At 36.7% G+C, this 5,829-nt stretch overlaps 1 long non-coding RNA gene across 2 annotated transcripts; it reads left to right on the forward strand.

The window, feature by feature from the left end:
• The first annotated feature begins 3,446 nt into the window (after positions 1-3,446).
• LOC131196181 (uncharacterized) lies at positions 3,447-5,602 on the forward strand. Of its 2 annotated transcripts, none has more exons than XR_009154655.1 (4): positions 3,447-3,606; positions 3,704-3,782; positions 5,053-5,254; positions 5,348-5,602. It is a non-coding gene; the product is annotated as an uncharacterized LOC131196181 (long non-coding RNA). The 2 variants fall into 2 exon arrangements; XR_009154654.1 differs by having other exon boundaries at positions 3,704-3,778.
• Positions 5,603-5,829: the final 227 nt, after the last annotated feature.

The raw sequence follows: 5,829 nt of genomic DNA on the forward strand, positions 1-5,829 counted from the left end.
CATTTTACCAATCTCAGAAGGATGGAAAGCTGAGTCAACCTTGAGCCGGTCAGGATCGAACTCCTGATGTGTGGGCAGAGTTTGCCTGCAGTACTGCATTCTAACCACTGCACCACTGTGGCTTTGAAAGAGTTTATTTTACATTATTTTTTCTTATGATCTTTATAAATTGTATTTTTGTTGTACTATTTTTAGTATTTGTTACTTTAATAATTTTTTAAAATTGTAGTGATTTTGTAATCCATCCAGGATTAGGCAGATTAGAAATATAATAAAGGAATCAATGAATGTTTACCTCATTATGCATTATTAAGAATTCTGTAAAAGCAGTGAATATTCTTTCATATCTAGTTTACAATTCCTTGGTAGAGGGTAGGTGTTATCTCAAATTCTTCAGTTCGAGCTTAGTGTACAATCATCACAACTATTGACTATCCAAGCTTTGAATATAGGAACTTTTCATTAAATGTAAAAGGCAAGATTTTTGTTTGCTTGTTTATAGTGACAAAAACCTTCATAAAGAGTAACTTGCTTGCTGAACTACCCTTTATCTGTCTATTTGATTTCATTTGCCTAGCATGCTTTTTACCAACAATTCCATGATAGCTGTACGATATCATTTATTTTAAACCGTAATTCAGAGCAGATCTATTAAAAAAATTGGACTAGAATCAGTATTTACTGCTGAGTAAATACACTTGGGACAGCATTATTACAATTCAATAATTGTACTTGATGTATGTTTCTTTTATGTGTGCAGCATAGCCCACGGGTACTGAAGGGTTTACATTGCCATTGTGCAAAAACAGATTTCTATAAAACAGTACACGATAGGTTAGGTTACAAATTATTTTCATGATTAGCCAAAATCAAAATCTTTGTTGTCCAGTGTTATCAAACAGCATTTCTGTGAACATTTAGATAGGCATTCATTAAATAATAGGCACCAGCATGGATTAATGGTAAATAAATCATGCCAGACTAACTTGATCTCCTTTTATGTCAGTTACTAGCCTGGTCAATTGGGGAAATGCTTTGGATATAGTATATCTTGATTCAGCAAAGCTTCTGACAGCCTCTCATGGCATCCTTATTAACAAAATAGCCAAATATGGCATTGATAACTCAATCCTTAGAGGCATCCACAGTTGGCTCAATGATTATACTCAGAAGGTGGTTGTACGAGATGTCAAACCTGCCTGGAGAGACATATTGAGTGGGGTGCTACAGAGCTCTATCCTGGGCCTGGTGCTGTTCAATGTTTTTATAAATGATAAAATGATGAGGGAGTCAAGAGAATGCTTGCCAAATTTTCAGATGATACGAAGTTAAGAGGGCTGGCTAACATTTGGAAAGAAAGGGGAGGGTGCAAAAAAGGATAGTAGGCAGAAACAAACAGAATGAAATTTAACAAGGAGAAATATAAACATGGATCTAGAAAATAAAAATTCAAGAAACATACACAGGGTAGGTAAAATGTAGCTCAAGAGTAGCACATGTTAAAAGGACTTGCGTGTATTAGTAGATCAGAAACTCAACAAATCCCAATAGTGTAATGTAGCTGCAAGGAAGGCCAGTGGCATCCACAGGCGCATCAAATGGAGCACAGAGTCCAATTTATAAGAAGTAATTATTCTTCCTCGGTTAGCCTGACTTGGAGTATTGTGTTCAATTCTGCCTGCTCCAGTTTTAAAAAGGGGCCTAGAGAAGATCTACCAAGATGGTGAAAGAACTGAAAATCAACTCCTACATGGAACAGTTAAAAGACCCAGGTCTTTAGTTTATAGAAGTAAAGGTAAAAAGGAGGCATGATAGTTCTTTTCAAATATCTGAAGGGCTGGTACGTTGCATAGGGTGCAGATGTATTATCACTTACTTCAGACTAGAATTGGAAGACTAGAACTAACAGGATAACACTTCAAGGATATAGATTTAGATTACTCATTAGAAAGAACCTCTTGACAGTAGTCATTCGGAGCAAGTCACATAGAATAGAACTGAAAAGAATTTTTTTTAATTGGCCAGGTGTGATTGCACACACAAGGAATCTGTCTTGGTGCATATGGTCTCAGCATACATAAAAGAAAAGATACATTCGTCAAGAATCATAAGGTACAACACTTAATGATAGTCATAGGGTATCAAAGGGCTTATGAACCACTTACAAGTATGTTCAGGTACCTGTAGCTGGTTTAGCTTAGTTAGAAGAGTGTCTGGAATGATAGTATTGAATGCTGAACTAAAGTCTACAAAGAGGACTCTTGCGTAGGTCTTTGGCGATTCAAGATGTTGTAGGATGTAGTGCAGAGCCATATTAACAGCATCTATTTGCTCGGTATGCAAATTGCAAGGAGTCTAACAGTGGATCCGTGATGGTTTTCAAGTGGGACAGCATTAGCCTTTCAAAGGTTTTCATGACTACAGATGTTAGAGCAACTGGTCTGTAATCATTCAGTTCCTTGATGGTGGTCTTCTTCGGCACTGGGATGATAGTAGAGCGTTTGAAGCAAGAAGGAACATAGCACATCTCTAGCGATTTATTGAAGATTTGGTTGAAGATGGGGGCCAATTGGTCAGCACAGACTTTTAAGCAAGAAGGAGTTATCTTGTCTGGCCTTGGAGCTTTTCCTGGCTTTTGTCTGTGAAATAGGTCTTGCACTTCATTTTCTGTGATCACTAGGGGTTGTGAAACCAGTGGGATGGGGTCAGTTGTAGGAGGCTTGGCTGTTGTTGGTGTGTCTGAGACGGGGGTTGTAGAGATAGGTGGCTGTAGTTTCCTTTCAAACCTGCAGTAAAACACGTTCAGGTCATCTGCCAGTTGTTGATTTCCTTCAGTCTGGGAAGGAGGTCATGGAATAGTTTCTTCCATTTCACTAGAGATTTTTTTAAAAAAAGCCTGGATAATTGGGAATGGTAGTATGCAGAGGTTGGACAAAGTGATCTCTTAAGTTCCTTCTAACTCTATAATTCTATGACCAAATCAGCTCCAAGGCCAGGTCTGCTTTGTATACAATGCCCAATCAAAGATACCCAGATACTTATGGGTATCTGTAAACTTGAGTATCTGTAATGTGCTGGAGGAAAGCTTATTTGAACTTCTGGTAGTATTTAACTATGGATGTTTTTTTTTAGCACTGCTACTTTGTAGATTTTTGTTGCAGGTGCTTTTTCATTACTAACCACAAATGGCATTAAAATGCATTTCCAAAAAGCATTCTTAGCATGGTAACCTTTCAGTTGGTTAGGAGCCAACTGGTTAGGCGAGACAAACAATAAACAATAAGAGCAATGTCTTGCCCAATTCTTCCTGTAAAGAGGGAAAAAAAACCTACTGCGCGAAGGTCTGGAGGCAGCAGTTGCTTCTCTTCATTTCCTCAAACTATTTTTGTTTTGAGGAATGCAAACTTTGAGATGTTGTCATCAAAGCAGCAACTTCTCTAGCCTTTCCCTTCACTGAATTTCTTTACTAAGCAACCAGATAGTGAAAACTATGCTGTGAACCTCATAATTTCTGTTCTTTTATAGGAGACAGCTGGGAATGGTAACACCAGATGTTCTGGACTGCAACCCCCTCTGATCACCGACTGTATGGTCCAGGGCTGACAGGTGAAGTCCAAAATATCCAGAAGGAAGTTGAACGAGAGGAGACTGTTATTGCTGGTGCTTCCACATTGAATAAACATTTATCTGTTTCTTATTGCAGCCACTTTCGTGTATATCCTATTTGTTTGGGCAATGCAGATGGAAGAATTGGGATTAGTTGGAATATTCACCATAAGTAGGTAAATTTCTCTTCTTCTTTGGGGTTATGATGAGCAACTTGGCTGGGTCTTCCACTGTTAACGTGCTTCATAAAGGGAGAGCCCAGGAAAAAAACTCTTTCAGTAACTGCTTTTTTCAAGCAAAGGCATTAGCTTGTGCTCCCAATTTTCCTATAGTGGGGCCTTGAGATGTTCCAAGAAGTGAGCAGGAGAATGAGGAGTATCTATCTCTTTCTTCTTCTCCTAAAAGTGGTACAGTTCAGGAGGAAAGTGTTGAAGAAGATTAAATGCTATGTGGCAGGGGAATCTCTCCTTTTCTGATTGTTTCTAGGGTCTCCCAGATAGAATTTGCTATTTACAATTTGATAGTTTTTCCTTACCCTTTTACTGTAGTTGCTTTTCATTCAAAATACCAGTAGAGAAGAAGTAATCCTGTCATAGTGCTGTCATCTTGATCTGAATTAACTTCTGTCCTAAGGCTGTCTGATCTGTAAGCAAATACTGCATAAAACCCACAGAAGATTATGGACTGTAGCTTAGATTATTTTATTTCTGGATCTTTGTTTGGTTTTTACATCCTTAATAAAATCATGAAGCAGAAAGGAAAATACCAATTTTTTAAAGTGATAAAATAGTTATGCATAATATGAACCATATATTCTAAACATTTTAATTCACTAAAAGAGTGAATCTCGAAAATGAATGTATTTATATGTATGTAGCATCCAGAAAAGAAACTGCTGCAATATACATAATATATAATCTAAGATATGTCTACTGAGAAGTACGTGCCTTCCTTTAGTATAAAATTACAACCAGGTTAAATCCAGTTGAATATTAATGAATTTAATGTTGAATAAGCACTGAAAATAAAAGCAGGGTGACTTAAATTTTAGATAGAACTTCATATACTTCCTAAAGTATTAGCAAACCAAACTATATTATAATTTCAGTGTTTTACTTACAGTTTCATTCTTTCAACTACATCTATTTATCATAAGTCGCACACTAGTTTTAACTTATAGAGTGATAATCAGCAAAAAGTAATTTTTTTAAGTGTTGAATTAGATGTGCTTTTTCTTATGTTTTAAACTCTGTCTTTCAAAATGAAGTGTTTGAGCAAGGATCAGACCAGGATAGTTTGTGATTCAGATATAGCAATCTTGCGCTTCAGGAGGATGAACTGCTATGTCTAAAATTCTCCAAGAGTTGCATTAGCAAGGTAGAAAGGATGTGAAGTTTTCTTTTCCCTCAAACTTCTCTTTCCCTTTATTTTTATATTTGTTTACAGTTCGCATATATATCCTGATGGAAGAAAAACTAAGCACTCAGAGCTGGTATAATCCTTCCCACTCTAGGTACATTTGGGTTTGATGTGCTTCCTTTTTGCCTTGCACTGTGGCAGAGATTAAACATCTGCAGCCCAGCACGATAGAGAGGCTTTCCCCCTAACTGCAGTGAGCAACATTTTGTGACCCCAGCACCTTTTCCAGGTACCCTATGAGGGCTCTCTTCATATGAAATTATGGCAACTTTCACTGTATTATTTTGTGTACTCCCATTCTTACCAGTGTTGCTTTTTTCAGATTCATAATGCCTTGATGCCAGCCCAGCTTCACAAAAAGAAAATAGCGAGAAAAAGTGACTACAGATTACATTTTTTTCAGTCTAAAAAAAATAGCAAAATGTTGAAAACTGTTTTATATTTCTTTAATTCAATGTCATTGGAAGAAGGTACTTGTTAAGTACAGAGCTAGCATGCTCACTCAGGCTATTTAATACTGACAAGTCATTTAAAAGGAATTTAATACCTGTACTTTTAAGTATCTGATTTTAAATTAAAATAATACTGTTGAAAATACACTGTTTGCAATATATTCATGATTAGTGTTGTGGGTAAATAACCCTGATTTTTTTTTACAAACTAGTCCCCAGCATACCACTGACCTGGTTTCAATCAGACCAAAATTTTAGAAGAATTGGAGACACCTAAATAACCTTCACAGTGTGAACTGTATTCCAAAGTAATTTGTTTCATTTACTCCTGCATACATTTAGATAATAACCA

The sequence above is a fragment of the Ahaetulla prasina genome, chromosome 3 (genome assembly GCF_028640845.1).
Source record: "Ahaetulla prasina isolate Xishuangbanna chromosome 3, ASM2864084v1, whole genome shotgun sequence".
Lineage (NCBI taxonomy): Eukaryota > Metazoa > Chordata > Lepidosauria > Squamata > Colubridae > Ahaetulla > Ahaetulla prasina.